This window comes from Spermophilus citellus, assembly GCF_964194105.1.
Source record: "Spermophilus citellus genome assembly, chromosome: 18".
NCBI classification, from domain to species: Eukaryota; Metazoa; Chordata; class Mammalia; order Rodentia; family Sciuridae; genus Spermophilus; species Spermophilus citellus.
The window spans coordinates 53,819,423-53,838,224 of NC_138200.1; the positions used below are offsets into that span (position 1 = coordinate 53,819,423).

Consider the following 18,802-nt stretch of genomic DNA (forward strand, 5'->3'; position numbering starts at 1 on the left):
AGGACCGGGGGCCCCAGCCCCCCTTCCGGCCTCCGTAGTTCCCTAAGTACGCGCCGCAATGCCTGCTGGGGCTTGAAGTCCGCACCACCGAGACCCGGGAGCTCCTCTCCAAACTTAAGAATTCGATGCTGGAGACGTGGGACTCAGTAAAGATACTGAAAAGTAAGTACATGCAGACTAATCACTTTGAAAAGTGTGCAAAGGAACATGACAGATGAAAGTTTAATAAACAAATTTACATTTTAGCAAATAATTTATAAAGCCTATGTAAGCCCAAGCAAGGTCAAGAAATAGAACCTCAAAAACCATTAGATATATAATTTTCAAAATTCACAAAATATCACATTTTGTGGCGAACCAAACATTAAAAATAAGCAAGTTCAGCTGGGCACTATGGCTCATACCTGTAATCCCAGCGGTTGGGGAGGTTGAGGCGGGAGGATAGTGAGTTAAAAGCCAGCCTCAGCAATTTAGCGAGGCCCTCAGCAACTTAAGACCCTGCCTCTAAATAAAATATAAAAAGAGCTGAGGATGTGGCTCAGTGGTTGAGTGCCCCTAGGTTCAATCCCCAATACCAAAAAATAAAAAATAAAAATAAAATAAGCAAGTTCAAAACAAGCCTCAGCTATTTAGCAAGGCCCTAAGCAACTTAGCAAGACCCTGTCTCAGAAAATAAAAGGGCTGGGGATGTGACTCTGTGGTAAAGCGCCCCTGGGTTCAATTTAGTACATACATACATACATGCGTACATAAATACATGCATGAATACATACATAAATAAATAAAATAAGCAAAAGAATCACCCACAATCCCACATGAAAAGAAAGTTGACATTTAGGCTTCTAGACTTCCAATGTCTTCTACCATTCCAGGTAGTTGAGATTGAATCAGAGGTCCTCTACCACTAGTCCTTCTGTTTTTTGTTTGGAGAAAGGGTGCTGCTAAATTGTAGAGGCTGGCCTCCAACTTGCAATTCTGCTTCAGCCTCCTGAGTCACCGGGATTACAAGCATGTGCCATTGAGCCTGGTACTAATGCCTATTTGTGTGTGTGTGTGTGTGTGTGTGTGTGTGTGTTTGAAAAATGGGATGGTACTACACGTATTCTTTTATGCCTTCATTTTTATTAAACATGCAATGAACATCTTTCCATGTCATTTTTCTACAGTATCTTTGACAGCTACATAGCACCCCAGTATATGGATGAAGGAAAGTTGTTTTGTTTAGGCTACTTAAAAGTTTTGTAGAACATTTAGCCAGGTGTGGTGGCACACCTGTAATCCCAGCAGCTAGGGAGGCTGAGATTGCAAGTTGAAAGCCTGCCTCAGCAATTTAGCATGGCCCTAAACAACTTTATGAGACCCTGTCTCAAAATAAAAAGTTTTTTAAAGGGCTGGGGTTGTGGTTCAGCGGTAGAGCTCTCGCCTCACACGTGCAAGACCCTGGTTCGACCCTCAGCACCACATAAAAATAAATGAATAAAATAAACATATTGTGTCTAACTACAACTAAAAATGAATTAAAAAAACTTTTTAAAAAGTGCTAGAGATGTGGCTCAGTGAGTAAGCACTCCTCTTTCAATCCCCAGTACAAGAAAAGAATGAATGATGAATTGAATTAATGAAAATACCTGGGCACAGTGACCCACACCTATAATTCCAACGACTTGGAAAGCTGAGACAGGAGGTTGAGGTACAAACATGGCAAATTCGAGACCAGCCTCAGCAACTTAGTGACCCTGTCTCAAAATAAAAAATTTAAAGCGGTAGGGATGTGGGTTCAGTGGTAGAGCTACCCTGGGTTCAATCTCCAGTACCAAAATAAATAATAATGAAAACAAATCTCACAGAGAATGCATTGGCAAGACAAGGTACCTCAACCTAATAGCAAGTTCCAATACTCACCCCACACATGCTAAACATAGTGTACTGCCATTAAGCTACATCCCCAGGTGCATTCCAAAATTATTCGTCTAGGGCTGGGGATGTGGCTCAAGTGGTAGCGCGCTCTCCTGGCATGCGTGCGGCCCGGGTTCGATTCTCAGCACCACATACAAACAAAGATGTTGTGTCCACCCAAAACTAAAATAAATAAATAAAAATTCTCTCTCTCTCTCTCTCTCTCTCTCTCTCTCTCAAAAAAAAAATTATTCATCTAGTTGCTCAATTTAGAATGGAAGAAGGCCTCTATAGAAAGTAAAGTCTAGGGCTGGGGTTGTGGCTCAGCGGTAGAGCTCTTGCCTTGCACGTATAAGACTTTGGGTTCCATCCTCAGCACCACATAAAAATAAATAAAGGTATTTAAAAAAAAAAGAAGAAGAAGAAGAATAGGGGTAAAAAAACAAAAGTAAAGTCTACTTAAAATTCAAAGGGCACCTTTATCAAAGCAGATTCTCAAAAGAAATGGCATTCATCACAACAGACATTCTCTGCCATGCAAGACCTCTCAAGGATAGAGAGTGGTGGCAGTGTTAGGGAGACAACTTTGGAGGGTAGCTCCAAGTCTAACAGTAGGTGGCTCTGTTGTAGGATGAGTTCTTGGTCCTTAAATGAGTAACTGACAGATTATGGCCTGCCACGGTATAAATTCTCTAAGTGTCTGTCAAAGTCTTGAGTTGCATGTGTGCTATGGTTTGGATCTGAAATGTTCCCCAAAAGCCCACGTGTTAAAGGGACAGTTCCAGCCCAATACTATTGGAAGTGGTGAGATCTTTAAGAGGTAGGGCCTCATGGGTCACTGGGGATATGGACTTGCAAGGAGTGTGGAACCTCTCCCTTTTCTCTTCTTTTCAATCTTTCCCATTACATCTGTGAGGTAAACAACTCCAGTATGACCACATGCTTCTGCCATGATGTGTTATCTTTCCACAGGCCCGAACGCAATGACACCAGTTGATCATAATAGAAACCTCCAAAGCTGTGAGACAAAATCATTTTTTTCTCTTTATAAGTTGATTATCTCAGATATCTGTTTCAGTAAAAGAAATCTGACTAACACAATAAAGCCCATAACAATGAAATTGAGGCTGGTAATTCACATATGGGGTCTGATGAGGTATGGGGTCATATTCTGAAGGGGATAGGGAGTTCACTCCAGTTTCTTACATATGGGGTCTGTTAGGGATGCACATCTGGAGCATACAGGAGAATACACTCCGCTTTTAAATCACAGCACAACCTATTATTCATATATGAACAGTTGAAGTGTTTGGAGTCATTTTGAAGCTGCATAGTTTAGTCCAGTCATGGTGGCACATGCCTGTTATCCTACTGATTTGGGAGGCTAAGGCAGGAGGATAGCAAGTTCCAGGCCAGTCACAGCAGTTTAGCAAGACCCTCAGAGACTTATCGAGACCCTGTCTTAACATAAAAAATAAAAAGGGCTGTGGATTTGGTTCAGTGGTAAAGCCTGGAAGCGCATGGCCCACAAATGACAGAGGCAGGAGACAGGAAGCAGACCTCCTGTCAGCAAGCTTTCCTTTATTCTGTAAGCAAAGTCAATCATGAGGCATGGGAGGACTCATTTTCTAGGTATAGGAAATGGCCCTCGGGTTGCAGAAGGAGTCTGGGTTTTATAGTTTACCATGAGGGCAAAGTAATCACTGGAGACTGCAGATGTGCGGTTTGGACAGTCAGGGACCTAGCTGAGCAGGTTCAAATTTTAACTCAAGAAAGCAGTTGTAAAAAGTTTGAAAATGAGTGTCACTGGGAAAAGCTCATAACTCCGTGTTCACTGCTTATCTTCCTTCCTCCAGGACCCATTGTTACCCAGAGCTTCACTATTTGCTTTTCTCCTTCCAGGACTCATCTGCAATGAGAAAGGGTAAAAGTCTGAGGCCCAGCGTTTCATTATTTGCCTCCTTCTTCAGGACCCATTGGGGTTGGGAAGGGGCAAATGTTTGCTTTTGGTGGAGATGCTGGGGATGAACCTGGGAAGGGATGAAAGTTTGCTCTTTCTCTGAGGATCCATTATTTTTTTTTTTTTTTTTTAGAGAGAGAGAGAACTTATTTATTTATTTTTTTAGTTATCGGCGGACACAACATCCTTGCTTGTATGTGGCGCTGAGGATCGAACCCGGGCCGCACGCATGCCAGGCGAGCGCGCTACCGCTTGAGCCACATCCCCAGCCCCGAGGATCCATTATTACTGGGAAGGGATGTATTGGGAGAGGTTTAATGTTTGGCTAATTTCTCCCCCCTCCTCCCAGTCACACTACCCCCATTGCCGGGTTTCTGTTCTCATGACTAAAAGGCTCAGGGGTCACTCTAGTTAAACTGGGCTAACTGGGCTGCACGAAATAACCACACAAGAGACATAAATACCTTTTTCTTTGGGGTTGCTAAGGAGAGGTCGCAGGGCTGAGGTAGATAACAGGTCGCCCATTTATTGGCAAGCTCTTCCATGTGTCAGTTCCAGAGCCCAAGAAGTTAATTCTAATTGGGGCTAAGGCTTCCCACCAGCAGGGTTTGAACATTGGCGCTGGCGGGAACGTTTCGCGCCAGCGAAAGAAACAAAGAGGAGAAAGAGGGTCGTTAGACGCCATGCTGGGGTTTTTCTCTGGGGTGCTGCTGCCGTTATGTTTTCCCAACATTCCTCCCTTTTTGTTTTCTTAGGAATTGGGGCGTCATTGGTCAGATCTGGCTGCTTCCAGCTGTGCCGGGGCGGCGTAGGGCCTAGAAGGGGAAGTGGAGGAATGTTCGGGGGGCCAGGTCTGGGGATATCATGGCAACCAGAAATAAAACCCAGTGGCTGTAGACTGCTACTTCCGTAGGGGTGAAGTCTATGAAAGTTCCCTGAAGCCACAAGTCGTCCATGGTGTCGAACCAGTCCTGGATGGAGGAAATAGTTGGTATCAGCCACTGGTCCTGTAACAGAGACTCTAGGAAATATTGGAAGCGTTGCCTTGACATGGCGTCACCAGCACCTGAAGAAAATCAGAGCAAACAAAAGCAGGATGAAGATAAAAATTAAAGCAAATGTCAGTTTTTGGCAGAAGTTCCATGTCGGGGGACTGACAGAGAAGAGGCCAAGGGCCATGAGGAGGCTTAAAAGGACATAAAGGCTCAAAAATCCAGGATGGCAGATTAAGAGGTTCTCCAGGCTCGTTGTCTCCCACTGTCCGATGTCCGTTGCATTCCATCGCGCCTGGTAGTGAGCTTCAGCCAATGAGTGAGCTGTTCTCTTGAAGAGGTTGGGGGCTCATCGGTCATCAGAGGCTGGTAGTACCTAAGCAGAGGCTGGTTGAAAGTTTGGTTAGAGATCTTCCGTAATTGGCCCTGTAGGAAGTGAAGCAGACAGGGCAGGAACAGACACATCAGGAAAAGAAGACATATGGGCCCTAAAAGAGGCAACAGCCACGATTGGAAGTGGGCTAAAAAGAAGGTGGCAAATGGGTTTTGGTTTGGTGGATTTTTCAAAGAGGTAGCCAAGTCAGTGAGCTTGACTACATTAGTTTCCACAAGGCCTGATTCATTGATGTAGTAACAGCATTCTTCCCTCAAGAAAAGAAGGTTTCACCTTTTTCGGCTGTAAGTCTATAGCTCGTCGATTTTGAAGAGTAACTTGAGCCAAGGATGTGACCTGCCTTTGTAAGGATGCTAGAGATTCTGCCGTAGAAGTGAGCGCTTGTTCAAGTTTAGAACTTAAGTCCTGTACAGCCCATAAGGAGTGTCCTAGAGCTCCACCAGAAATTCCGGTTCCCGCTGCACATACAGCCAGTGAGAGACCCACCAGTATTGGAAGGAAAGCAGCCCGCTTATTCCTCACTGGGGGAGACAAGAGGGCCTGCACTTCAGCTGGGGTATAGAGAGTCAATTGTGGGACAAGCGTCACCAGTATACATAGCGTAGAGGTGTTGGTGAATAAGATAGTGATGAGAGAACCATTACACCAGAAGAATGAGCCAGGTGGTGCATAGAGGGTGAAGTTAAAGGTGATGTTAGAGTGGCAAAACTTTGACGGGGAGACACCCAAGCCCAGGAGGCAGCGCCGGGGAATCACAGTATGGTTAGACTCCTCGGGCTCCCATAATGGAGCATCGGGTGAAAGGGTTTGGAGAGAATGGCGGGCAGATGGAGTGGAGACATTTGAGAGGTCAGAAGCCTAGAAGTTCAAGGGAACCCCTGCAAGCAATGGTCGAGTCAGAGGGGCGCATAAGTAGCAATCAGTTGGTGTGATGGCGGGGAGGGTTAGATTTAAGAAGGTTACAGTTTCAGTAAGTAGTCATAGCCATGAATACTGTAGTGGATTCTTGACATTAGGCTCATATGGATCCTGTATGGAGTCTAACAACTGCTGTTTGGAATGCTTTAAAAGGAGGACGATGATGTCCCCTGAAAAATGGTGATGACTGTGAAAATACCACTTAGAAGAGTGGGAGTCATGGTGGAGTATGGGCGGTTACATGAGACAGACGAAGCTTTAGAGGATAGTTAGGATGTGGAGAGCAGGAGTAAAGGGGAGGTCTAGGAGGTGACTCTTGAGGCTCCTCTGGGGTAGTCTTGTCATCAGCAGGTGGGGCGGCCTCCTGGTGATATGGCTTCAACAGGACTCCTCAGTTTGATCTGCTATGAAGCATAGCATTGCTGAACATAAGTGGGATGAGGTGGCCCAGTTGAATCCAGTAACATTAAGGGCCCGATTACAGCCAGTGAAAGGCCAATCGCCTTGGCCCATAGACTGAGAGCGGATGGTGCCATCCTGTTGCCATGTCGCTTGGATGTAGAAGCGCCATCTCTGGGTTGGGATAGAAGCTTGAGAGAGATTAATGATTAGTAATAGGAGAGGGTTGGCGAGAAACTTTGAGTTTGGTGGGCCCCAGCATGGTGGAAATATGACTGTATGGGGTCCTGTCTGGCAAGGTTTCAACGACTGAGAATGTAGCTCTCGAAGTAAAACTGCATCACCCGGTTGAAGAGGGTCCGATTTAATTCCCGATTGCGCTGGAACAGAAGTAACAGATGGTGCAGGAAGACACCAGTGTGCGTGTTCTCTTAGGAGTTTGTATAGAAGCATGAGATAGGGCAGGTGGGACACAAGTGGAGGAGGAGTGACAGGAAAGTTTTAGTTGATTAAGAAAGGCATCCATAGAACAGCTCAAAGGGGCTAAGGCCTGAGGGGGCTCTAGGGGTTGCCCGAACTTGGGAGAGGGCCAATGGCAAAAGATTGGGCCAGGACAGTCTGAGTTCAAGCAAGTTTAGTGAGATGATCCTTGAGAATGCCATTAGGCCTCTCAACCTTATCCGAGGATTGGGGTCAGTGGGGGATGTGGAGCCTCCAATTGCTGTTAAGGCCTTTGGAAACTAGTTAAACAATCCGAGAAGTGAAGGCTGGACCGTCGTCTGACTGGATGGAGGCAGAAAGTTCAAACCTAGGAATGATCTGCTCAATGAGGATTGAGGCGACAGTGTCAGCAGTTTTCCTGGAGGTAGGGAAGGCTTCTATCCAACTGTAAGAGAGTGCTATCCCCAAATCACAAACAGTTAAATCCTGTGTCAAGGCCTGACCAAAGTGGTAGGGACTGTCCCTGAAGCCTTAGGGTAGGCCTGTCCATGTCAGCTGTTGAAACCTAAAGAATGTAAGGTCTTCCCATGTGAAGGCAAAGAGGTAATAAGAGTCAGGATGCAGAGGCACTGTAAAGACATTAGCTTTAAGATCCAGGACAGTAAAGTGAATGGTCAAAGGGGGATATGAGAAAGAAAAGCATGAGGGCTGGAAACCGAGTGGCTAGGAATAACTGCCTCATTAATTAGGTGGAGTTCCTGGACTAAGTGATAGGCTCCTGAGGGTTTGCATACCAGAAATATAGGAGTATACAGGGGGAGTCAGTAAGGATTGGGAGTCCCTGGGCCAGCAACCGGTGTATAATGGGCTTAAATCCCTCCCTATGGGTTTTGGAGATAGGAAATTGGGAACACAAGGAAGTTTAGTTTGGTGTTTCAGCTGGGTATAGACTGGCTTGTGATGGGAGGCAATAACCAGCATGGAGATGTCTCAGACCTAGGGATCAGGGGGCAATGGCACAGTAGGTACTGTCAGGTCATTAGAGAGGGTAAGAGTTAAAGGCCAAAGGAGATGGGTGGTAGTATTCTTGGGGTGTAATTGGAGGGTGGCTCCTAATAATTGGAGAACATCTCTGCCTAGGAGAGGAACTGACAGGATGGAATGACCAGAATAGTGAGTGAATGGGTGTCCCTCCAGGGCACAGGCCAGCATTACAGATCTGTTTGGGGAGAAGGGTTTGTTATCAATCCCCATAACTGAGACCTGGGAAGGAAACAGAGGCCTAGAATGGGCAGGCAAGACAGAATAGGTAGCCCCCGTGTCCACAAGGAAGGTTATGGACTTACCCGCTGCCTGGAGCATTACCCTGGGCTCGGAGAGGGCTGAGGGGGTCTTTGAATCTGTGCTTCTTCAGTCTTCTGCAAACCTCAAAAGTTCAGGAGAGGGGACTGCCTGACTGGTCATACCCCCTGCGTAGAGGCGCCAAGGAAGGGCCAGCCAGGGGCAGTCAATCTTCCAATGTCCTGTCTGCTTACAGGTGGGGCATGGCCTGGAAGGAGGCTGTGGGTTTGGGCATTGGCGAGCCCAGTGACCTTCACATCCATATTTGAGGCAAGCCTCTGGTGGAGAGGAATGCTGGTTCCCCTCTGAAACTTTTGCTGGAGATGTAGGCCTCAGGGCTGCTGTCAAGACCTGAGTTTGGGGTGTTACCCTCTTTTCTGCAATGGAGCCTGCTTTAAAAGCCATTTTCACCAGATCTCAGATAGGGGTCTGATAGTCCTTCTCAGCTCATTTGAGCTTTTTCTAATATCATGAGCTGATTGAGTAATGAAATGGGTTGCTAACACTGTAGCCCTGATGGGAGACTCAAGATCTAGCTTAATGTATTTGATTAGGGCCTCTGTAAGGCGGTTGAGAAATAAGGATGGATTTTCATCAGGGTTCTGGGTAATGTCCTTCAGTTTATCAAAGTTAACTACCTTATTAGAAACTGCTTGCATGCAGTCCCAGTTAGGTTCAGTTATGGGACTTGCACTCAGACTATCCATTCAGCACCAGCTACTTCCCTGAGAGAACAAAGGAACTGTGAGTTATCTGATAAGAGGGATCAGTGAGGCACTGACAGGTGTGGGGGGAAGGGCTTATCAGTAGAAGAAGTGAGCAGAGTGGGGGGAGGGGGAGAGGCTCTGAGGGATCTGGAGATCCCACCCATTGCAGCCAGGTGGGACCCATCCTGCCTGCCTGTTGGAACTGGGCGGCAAAGGGAGACGCGAGTCAGGGGCTCCCGCGAAAGCTGCTGTGGCGCAATGAAGGTGAAGGACAGCGGCTCTCCCGCTGGCTGAGGTGGGATCCCAAGGCTTGGGATCCCGAGGCCTCTCCAAGCCACCGAGGGCACACTACCCGCCTGTTTGGAAGGTGGAGCACCAGCGCACAGGCAGACTAGAAGCGCGCAGCAGGCAGCAGCAGACAGGACGGACACGGAGGAAGAGGAGGAGAAGTGCGCAGGCAAGGCCGCAGGCAGCAGGGAGGGGACTCGGATGCGAAGGAAGAGGAGTGGGGAGTGCGCAGGCAGGGCGAAGAGGGGAAGGTTGGGAACAGAGAGCAGAAAGCAGGACGGGGAGGCCTGGGAACTCTTTCTACCCTTTTAGGCGCTGGCAATAGTTAAAAGGTCCCGGAGGAAATTTGGATCTAACGAGCCTTCTGGAGGCCAATGATTGTCATTATCTAGTGGATATGTGGGCCAATCTTGGGTACAGAATCTGATAAGAATTTTGGGCTTGAGGTGGGGGGGGGAGTAGCCAAATTCTTAAGGAGACACTTGAGTGGTGAGGCTTCCGGTATAGGCGAGGAGGCACCCGTGGTTAAAGAGTGGAGGAAGGGACAGAAAAGGGAGAAAAAGAATTAACCCGGCCGTAGAAGCTTCCTGGAAGCGTAGAGCAGATGGAGGAACACCTGGGCGTCCCTGAAGTGACCAGTCCACTGCGAGTAGGCACAGAGGGCACAGCTCGGTAGTCACCGATGAAGTGCAGTCTGTGTGACCCTGTAAGGTCCAGGCCGCAAGGCACCTGACGTCAGGAAAATTTTTCCACCGGAACGAGAGAATCAAGGAAGGAAAGACAGAGCCCCAGCAGAACGCAGCTCTGGGCCAGAAGTTCAGCTCCAGGCTGAACACAGCTCTGGCGGGGAAGGAAGAGACCAGGGAGCCTCTCTTGTGTAAACCCAGAAGCCTCACGCCCCAAAGGGAAGTGGGTCACCAGAGGGTCCACTGCGACCAGTGAAGGTCTTAATGGAGTGCATTCCCTCCTCCCTACTGGGCATCAGGAGAGTGCCGGATGATCACGGTCCATCTCCAGCTGCTAACCTGAAGGGAGTTGGCGAGCCGGGGAGGGGGAACCTTACCTAGACCCGATCAGTGGTGAGTGCAGGGAGCCCGCGCCCAAAAAGACAGACAAGGGCGAAATGTGTCATTGGTGTTGGCGGTGGCAGAGATGGGGCTCGGTTTGTCGAGCACACTGTCTCCCGGGTTTCAGCACCACTGTAAGACTGGAAGACACCACACCACACGACACAGATCACCAAAGAGGTTTATTACAAAAGGTTTATTACAAAAGGCTGTGTGTTTATATAGGTCTAAGGAGAGGTCGCAGGGCTGAGGTAGATAACAGGTCGCCCATTTATTGGCAAGCTGTTTCATGTGTCAGTTCCAGAGCCCAAGAAGTTAATTCTAATTGGGACTAAAGCTTCCCACCAGCAGGGTTTGAACATTGGCGCTGGTGGGAACGTTTCGCGCCAGTGAAAGAAACAAAGAGGAGAAAGAGGGTCGTTAGACGCCATGCTGGGGTTTTTCTCTGGGGTGCTGCTGCTGTTATATGTTTTCCCAACAATAATTCACAATAAAGAAAAAAACCAAGCAATTAAAAAAAAATTCAGGTCTGATTCAGACATGTACTTTTTATATCCTGGGCATGTCACCTAACCTCCTGAAGCCTCAATTTATTCAACTGTAAAACTGAGACAATAATAAATAAGAATAGATAGTCAATTGTGAGGCAATCCCAGTAATCAGATGCAGTTAATATCTCCTTCCTACATAAAGATCACACTATGAGAATAAGGCTAGAAACACTAATAGGCCCCATCAGGTCCTCTTTCAAATATAAAGACCATAAGGCTTACTGGTGGGTGCCAACATTCCAGTCAAATTCTTTTGTGGGGAGTGGGAATAGAAGGCAGGGCTAAACCCTGATGAAAGTGACAAAAAGGATTCAAATTCAAAGGCTAAGATAACAGTAGCTGGGAGTGGTGGCTCATGCCTATAATCCCAGCCAGCCTTGGAGAGTTTGGGGCAGGAGGATGGTGAGTTCAAACCAGCCTTGGCAAAAGCGAGGCCCTAAGCAACTCAGTGAGACTCTAAATAAAATACAAAATAGGGCTGGGGATGTGGCTCAGTGGTCGAGTGCCCCTGAGTTCAATCCCTGGTACCAAAACAACAAAAAACTCCTTTTGTGTTTTCTGCAATTCTACCTTCTTTATAAGTTAAATAGCCATATGCATGTGTACCTCTTATTAGAGATACCTAATTTTTCTAAATTATTTAATGGGGTAGGCAGGTTTTTTAAAAAGAATGCGAAGACCACTCTACTAAACAAATTGTGGGTCTAGTCATTTTCACTTCTCAGCATTGTTGGGGGGATCAAATGGGATCTCACAGTAAAAGCAGCTCTAAGTTCTGACACAGGAAGCCTCAGGGAGCAACAGGAGTATATCTTTTTTCCTTTTGTGGTTATATTTTAAGTGCCATGGAGTACATGGAAACAACACCCACTTGGAGCAGGAACTGCCAGGGAAAGAGCCCAGAGGACGTGACATTTGGGTGGGTCGTGAGTGATGGTGAAATCTGTCATCTCTTTTTATGGCTGCAATCTGTCTGCTGTCTCTGGCATGTTTCCCACCTGGATTTCATCTGCATTGTATTTTATCTGATTTAGAAGGGCCCAAAGGGAAAACTCTAGGCCTTACCCCGACATGAGCATGCAGGGACCCTTTGTATCAGGTACCAAGTAGTGGTTGGTGATGGCTCCATATTTGCTAGACAGATGTATGTCACCAAGGGCAGGGTTGGGCCTTTTAAGAATTTCTGCCACTGTAGTGCTACAGGATTCCTGAGTTTCACCCACACATGGCTCTCTTCCCAAGCCCTAGCCAGCGGCCAACACGTACACCAATAAACTCACCCACTTGCCCAGCACCACCACCCCTGAAAGTGGCGAAATGCACACCGCACCCCGCAGGACAATCTTGTCTCTGGGAGACAGAGATAGGGTCTAGCATTTAGTAGACACTTGATAAGCATTGATAAGCATCTGGTGAATAATAAATGAATAACTATATTGGGATTAGGATATAGGAGTGAAAAACCAGCCTCTACCTCAGAGCAAAGCTTGTCCAAGGAAGGGACATGACATTTGTCCTTGAAAAGACCAACAGAGCACTCCTAGGCACATTCCCATCCTGCTAAGTTGTTTATCTACAAATAACAGGAGAGATCTGCTGCACCAGGTGTCCCTGACTCAGTGAGGCTAGCTGGGGACCCATAGCAACCCCCTAGCAGCCACCAATCAGAATGAGACAGGGAAATACCTGGGATGCCAGATGACCCTCCCAGTAGTTTATGGTGGTTGATAACGTGTTTGGAAACCACATAGTTCAGCACGAATACCCCTCTTGGCTTAAACCAATCAGTTCAAATGAATCCCCCTCTTGTAGTAACCAATCACCCCTACCCAACTTGTTCCCGCCAGTGAATGTGCTAATCATGTTTTAGAGTTGTTATTTGATTTTCCCGCGGTGTGTGATGATTTGCTAAGAGATGCTATGATGTATGTGAAGTCCCTGCCTTCTCCAAAGAATGTATAAAACTGCTGCAAACCCTGGGCTCTGGGCCTCTCAGCGTCACCAGTGTGCGCGCAGAGGACCGAGCTAGCTCGCAATAAACACCTCTTTGCTGCGTACATCGATCTTGGTCTCTGGTGATCTTTTGGGGGTCCCGAATTCGAGCATAACAGGAGCTGCTGTTTAGAAAGAAATGAGTAGATTATGTGCCTATTCCCAATCCTGAATGTGGATCAGAATCACTGGTGGAGCTATTCAATATTCAGATTCTAGACTCCTACTCCTTGTCCACCTGCTGAACCATAATGAAGAGGGAGATACACAGAAAGGAACTACATATTGTTATGCTCGAAATCAGGACCCCCAAAGACCACCAGAGACCCAAGATCCATGTAAGCAGCAAAGAGGTGTTTATTGCGAGCTAGCTCGGTCCTCCGCGCGCACACACAGCAACTGGTGATGCTGAGAGGCCCCGAGCCCAGAGTTTGCAGCATTTTTATACATTTTTTTGGAGAGGGCAGGGACTTCACATACATCATAGCAAATCATCACACACCGCGGGAAAATCAAATAACAACTCTAAAACATGATTAGCACATTCACTGGCGGGAACAAGTTGGGTAGGGGTGATTGGTCAGAACAAAAGGGGTATTGGTTTGAGCCAAGAGGGGTGTACGTGCTGAACTACATGGTTTCCCAATGTTATCAACCACCATAAACTACTGGGAGGCTCATCTGGCATCCCAGGTATTTCCCTGTCTCATGCTGATTGGTGGCTGCTAGGGGGTTGCTATGGATCTACACCTAGCCTGACTGAGTCAGGGACACCTGGGGCAGCAGATCTCTCCTGTTATTTGTAGATAAACAACTTAGCAGGGTGGGAATGTGCCTAGGAGTGCTCTGTGGGTTTTTCCAAGGACAAAGGTCATGTCCCTTTCTTGGAAAGGCTTTGCTCTGAGGTAGAGGCTGGTTTTTCATTATTTCACTTTATTTTGGGGGATGCTGGGGATTGAACACAATGGGGCATTCTACCCCTAAGCTATATCCCCAGCCCTTTTATTTTGAGTCAGGGTCTCAAACTTGGGATCTCCTTGCCTCAGACTCCCCAGTAGCTGGAATATCAGGTGGGTTCCACTGCACCCAGCAGATTCTGGTTTTGATGGCCCATCAGTTATGGGAATGATAGAATTGCTAAATATCTGGATTCACTTTTCATTTAAAGTGCAAATTTGGGCTGTGGTTGTGGCTCAGTGGTAGAGCGCTTGCCTAGCATGTATGAGGCACTGGGTTCAATCCTCAGCACCAAATAAAAATAAATAAATAAATAGTTAAAGAAAACAAGAAAAAAGTGCCAATTTGGCAATATCTGTCAAAATTCAATATTTTTGAACCTATACTTTCTACTGACCTTATCCTATACCAAAAACATAGGTGTAAGGATATTTAGGGAAGCATCTTTTGTTCATTTGTTTGCTTGTTTCTTTGGTACCAGGGATTGAACTCAGGGATGCTTAATCGCTGAACCACATCCCCAACCCTTTTATTTTTTCTTTTGAGACTGGGTCTTGTTAAGTTGCGCAGGGCCTTACTAAATTGCTGAGGCTGGCTTTGAACTTGCAATCCTCTTGCTTCAGCTTCCTGAGCTGCTAGGATTACAGGTGTGCACCACCGCACCCAGCTATGGAAGCATTTTTTTTTTTGGTGGGAGGGGTTATGGGGATTGAACTCTGGGGCACTCAACCATTGAATCACATCCCCAGCCCTTTTTTGTATTTTATTTAGAGATGGAGTCTCACTGAGTTGCTTAGTGCCTTGCATTTGCTGAGCCTGGCTTTCAACTCCTGATCCTCCTGTCTCAGCCTCCTGAGCCACAGGAATTACAGAAGTGCATCACGTGCCCAGCAAGGGAAGCATTTTTGAGCAGAAATATTTGAAACTAGGAAAATGTGTCATTCATTAGACACATTCTATTGAGCATTATTCTAATTATCAGATAATAAAATTCTTACTCTTATAGGGATTTACTTTTTTTTTAAGTTGTACACACTATACCTTTATTTTGTTTGTTTGTTTGTTTATTTGTTTATTTTTTAATGTGGTGCTGGGGATCAAACCCAGTGCCTCACACATGCTAGACAAGTACTCTACCTCTGAACCCCAGTCCCAGCCCCTAGGGATTTACTTTTTAATTCCATCAAAGGAAGATGGAATGAATAATTTATAATAACACTGGCAATGAATATTATGCCTTCATCAAAATGAATAAAGTTTGTCAATAGATACTGCTTTGAAAAAATATTCAGTTTTTTTTTAACTTTGGAAGCTTTTGTATGAGTTAAATTGAATTACAAAAGCAAGAAGTTATAAAACTATGTGCAATATTGTCTTATTTGTATACAAAAGTTATACACACACCAAAAAAGCTTACACACACACACACATATATATATATACTTATACATTAATAGAAAAATTGTGAACGTTCAAAAATTTTTAGTGACAACTAGCACTGGAAAATGGAATTGATGAGAGAGAGATTTTTATTTTCTCTTTACACCCTTTCATGCTGTTTAAAATTTTAACCTAAAGAATGATTGCTTTTCTAATTTTTAAACTATTAACAAATATCCCATATAACCTTGAGATCCTGTGAGGTTTTAAATTTCCAGCAGGGGGCAGCAGTGACTCTCAAATATCTCTGACGTCAATGCTAAACTGAGGATTAGGGTCCACAGGTTTCCAGTTCAAGGTTGAAAATATTGTCGTCCTTGGATCATTGGATCACAAAGAACAAAAAGCAGTTACTACAGAAATTTTTGAATACTGTAGGAATTGTAACAAAACATTTTCTGTATGATTCTTTTACTAACATTCTCTCTGAGTCTAAACTGCCTTTTCCTCTATGCAGCATGGTGTGTGTGTGTGTGTGTGTGTGTGTGTGTGTGTGTGTGTGTGTGGTGGGGGGGTGTTTGTTTTAGTTAACTGAGTATTGAATCCAGGGCAACTTTACCACTGAGCTACATCACAGCCCTTTTTATTTTCTATTTGGGGACAAGGTCTGGCTAAGTTGCCCATGCTGGCCTGAATTTGGCAATCCCCCCTGCCTCAGCCTCCATGTTTGCTGGAACTACAGGCTTTGCCACTATACCTAGCTTGAAGCTTGGTTTTGTAATCTGATAAATTCAGAAGGTTTAATAAAGTAGTCTTTAAAGTTCTCTTTCCATCTCTGAAATACTAAGGCTTTACAAATCAAAATCAGCATCAGGAAGAAACAAGCCCCAGTGCCCTCTGAAATTAATTGGCTTTATCAAAGAATCTGCTTTATAACCCTTAGCAGATCAGAATGAATTATTACCAGTTTATCTTTAGTGTAGATCAAAGAATACTTTTGGGGGGATGAGGGTGGGGGTATGCGTTGGTATTTATTCAACTCACTGATGGAGAAAAAGTACTCTCCCACTCTATAAATGTTTAGCATGTGTATAAAGGTCGTAGGTCTGGTGTTCAGAAATTACATACAGGCTTACGAAAGAATCTTCCCCAGGCTAGCCAAATTAAACAGCAGGCAGTTGTAGAGAAATAAACAGAAGTTAACTTTTAACCACAAGTATCTGTTCTTACAGATACTGCTCAACAGGAGGGGCCGGAGAGGGTGAGAGGGCTCTGGGTACTCTAGCAAGAAGCTGGGCTCTTTGAAAATCTCACCCTCCATCCACCTTTAGAAAACATACAGTATATATATTGTAAATATCGGAATCATAAACTTTTACAGTTTTTCCTTATGCTTTCATAGCAGCGCTCTTTCCACAGGTGCCCTTTAAATTCTTAAAACTATTAACATTTGTCCAAGGTTGTATTGCCAATAAGTGGCTGAGGCAGGATTCAAAACCATACCTGGCTCCAAGACCCTTGCACATGACCCTGATACTACATAAAGAGAGCAGATTCATTTCATCCACTTGTTTTCCTCAAGCTGTGAGTATCTATTGTGAGAAGTAGTTGATTGTATATATATATAAAATAAATGGTTATTGTGTCACAATCCTGCCTCTAGCTCATATATATTGAGCACTTGCTAGACTATGTCAGGTGTGCTGGGGGTGAAAGTGTCAAAAGATGAATTAGACTGGATCATGCATGTGACTCAGTGATAAAGTACCCCTGGGTTCAATCTCCAGTACCCAAAACAGAACAAAACAAGACAAAACAAACCCAAATTTCAGTTAATAATATTGTTTAACAAAGCTTAGACAAAATAAGAATCATTCATACAACCACATTTCTGGAATATGGCCACCCCTTGCTCAAATTATTCTGAAGTCTCCCATCACCAAAAGGCACACTTCCTTAAGATTTATTTCTCCTCAGATAGAGTTGTTTTTTGTTTTGTTTGGTAGTGAGGGTTATACTCAGGGATGCTTCACCACTGAGGCACATCCACAGTCCATTTTTAATTTTGAAACAGAGCCTTACTAAGTTGCCAAGGGCCTAAATTGCTGCAGCTGGCTTTGAATTTGCAATCCTCCTGCCTCAGCCTTCAGAGCCCCTGGGATTACAGGTGTGCAGCACCATACCCGGCTTATCTTTTGATTCTACTGTAATGTCTCCAGAAAAGAATGATGCTACAAGGGAGTCCAACTCCCACATTCCAGAATCTTAGATTAGGTCCCAGGGAAGGAGAACTGAGACCAGGAATGGATGTCAGGATGGGAAATCAAGACGGGTATGAGAATCACATGGATAATTTGTTAGAAAATGTCCAGGGCCTACTGTATGAGACAGTCACACTGCTCCAAATTGAATTTCATTACGTACTGCACTGACATTTTCAAAAAAATAATCACAATAAGGGCTTTCACATGATCTCCTTCTGAAACCAATTCCCTTCCCCACCAGTTTGTTTATTGTTTTTTCCCAAACACTGACTCACCTCTTTCATCTTTAGTCAAGGGCATTGCTTTGCAATGCTACAGTGGCTGCCCAGTTCAGCTTCTGAGTCTTGGCAGGAGGGTGTGTGAATTCTTTCATCTGAAACCCTGTGCCCTCTCACAGCCATAAATGAACTAATACTGTGCCTCTCTTCTTTAGCCTACTGAAAACGCCTCTCCCGGAAGCCTTCCCTGATGAGTTTTTTACTTTTGCCTTGTGTTCTGTATCACAGATGCAATAGGGTTGTGGGAATGCAACCAGGGGTGTCCAGAGGTCTTGTGTTGAAGAGTTCTGGCTCTTCCCACTAGGGGCAGCATGGCTTTATGGAATAGGCAGGGACTCTGGAATCTCTTTGGCAGGAATACTTGCAAGTTCTCAAATTCATTCTGGCTGTCCTTTGTCACCTTGGAACTGATGCTTATTTTTGTGGGCTGTTGTCTTCCACCCCAACTCCTCTAGGCAGCTGTCCCTTGTCTTTACTTCTTTCTTTAAAGGCACCCTCTTTTAATCCTCTAAAGCCCTACTAACACTACCCCATGCACCCCAACTTTTACTGTTATGTCCTCATCTGTTCGTTGGGGATAATTATAGTCTCTTCCTCACTGGATTCTTGTAAGAATGAAATGAGATCAGGCATGTTCACAGGACTCAGCACCTGGCAAGTTATGGCAGTCACTTTGGACTGACTTGCTCAAAACCCTTTCTAACCCCATTTCTGTCTTGCTTCCTGAACTATAGAAGCTGGAAAACTAAATACTAGACTTCTCAAACACTCTTGGAGCTACTGTTCTGTTTGTGATTTAGTTCCACTTGTGTGAGACATTAGAACTATGGGTTATATGGCGAGAGAGGCAGAATGTGAAGCATCCATTTTACTGGTGCTAATCAGGCAGAGATCATGTGATTCTGGAGCCAACAGCTATGACGGAAGCTTAGAAATTTTGAAGCTTTCAATTTATGATGCGTTATTTAGGATGTAAC

The 18,802-nt window shown here is 45.3% G+C and overlaps 3 long non-coding RNA genes across 6 annotated transcripts in view; 2 read left to right on the top strand and 1 right to left on the bottom strand.

The window, feature by feature from the left end:
- Window positions 1-40: 40 nt before the first annotated feature.
- Window positions 41-5,108, top strand: LOC308638257. Its single transcript, XR_014019797.1, has 2 exons — window positions 41-162; window positions 4,612-5,108. It is a non-coding gene; the product is annotated as an uncharacterized lncRNA (long non-coding RNA).
- LOC308638259 lies at window positions 2,481-18,769 on the bottom strand. Of its 2 annotated transcripts, XR_014019801.1 has the most exons (4): window positions 17,823-18,769; window positions 10,400-10,770; window positions 4,321-4,477; window positions 2,481-3,805 (listed from the first exon to the last, which is right to left on the bottom strand). It is a non-coding gene; the product is annotated as an uncharacterized lncRNA (long non-coding RNA). The 2 variants fall into 2 exon arrangements; XR_014019802.1 differs by lacking the exon at window positions 10,400-10,770 and having other exon boundaries at window positions 17,823-18,754.
- The window catches only part of LOC308638258, a 30,980-nt gene continuing 21,642 nt past the window's right edge, over window positions 9,465-18,802 (top strand). For all 3 annotated transcript variants that reach the window (XR_014019798.1, XR_014019799.1, XR_014019800.1), the window contains exon 1: window positions 9,465-9,505. This is a non-coding gene — a long non-coding RNA (uncharacterized lncRNA). The remainder of the gene's footprint in view (window positions 9,506-18,802) is intronic.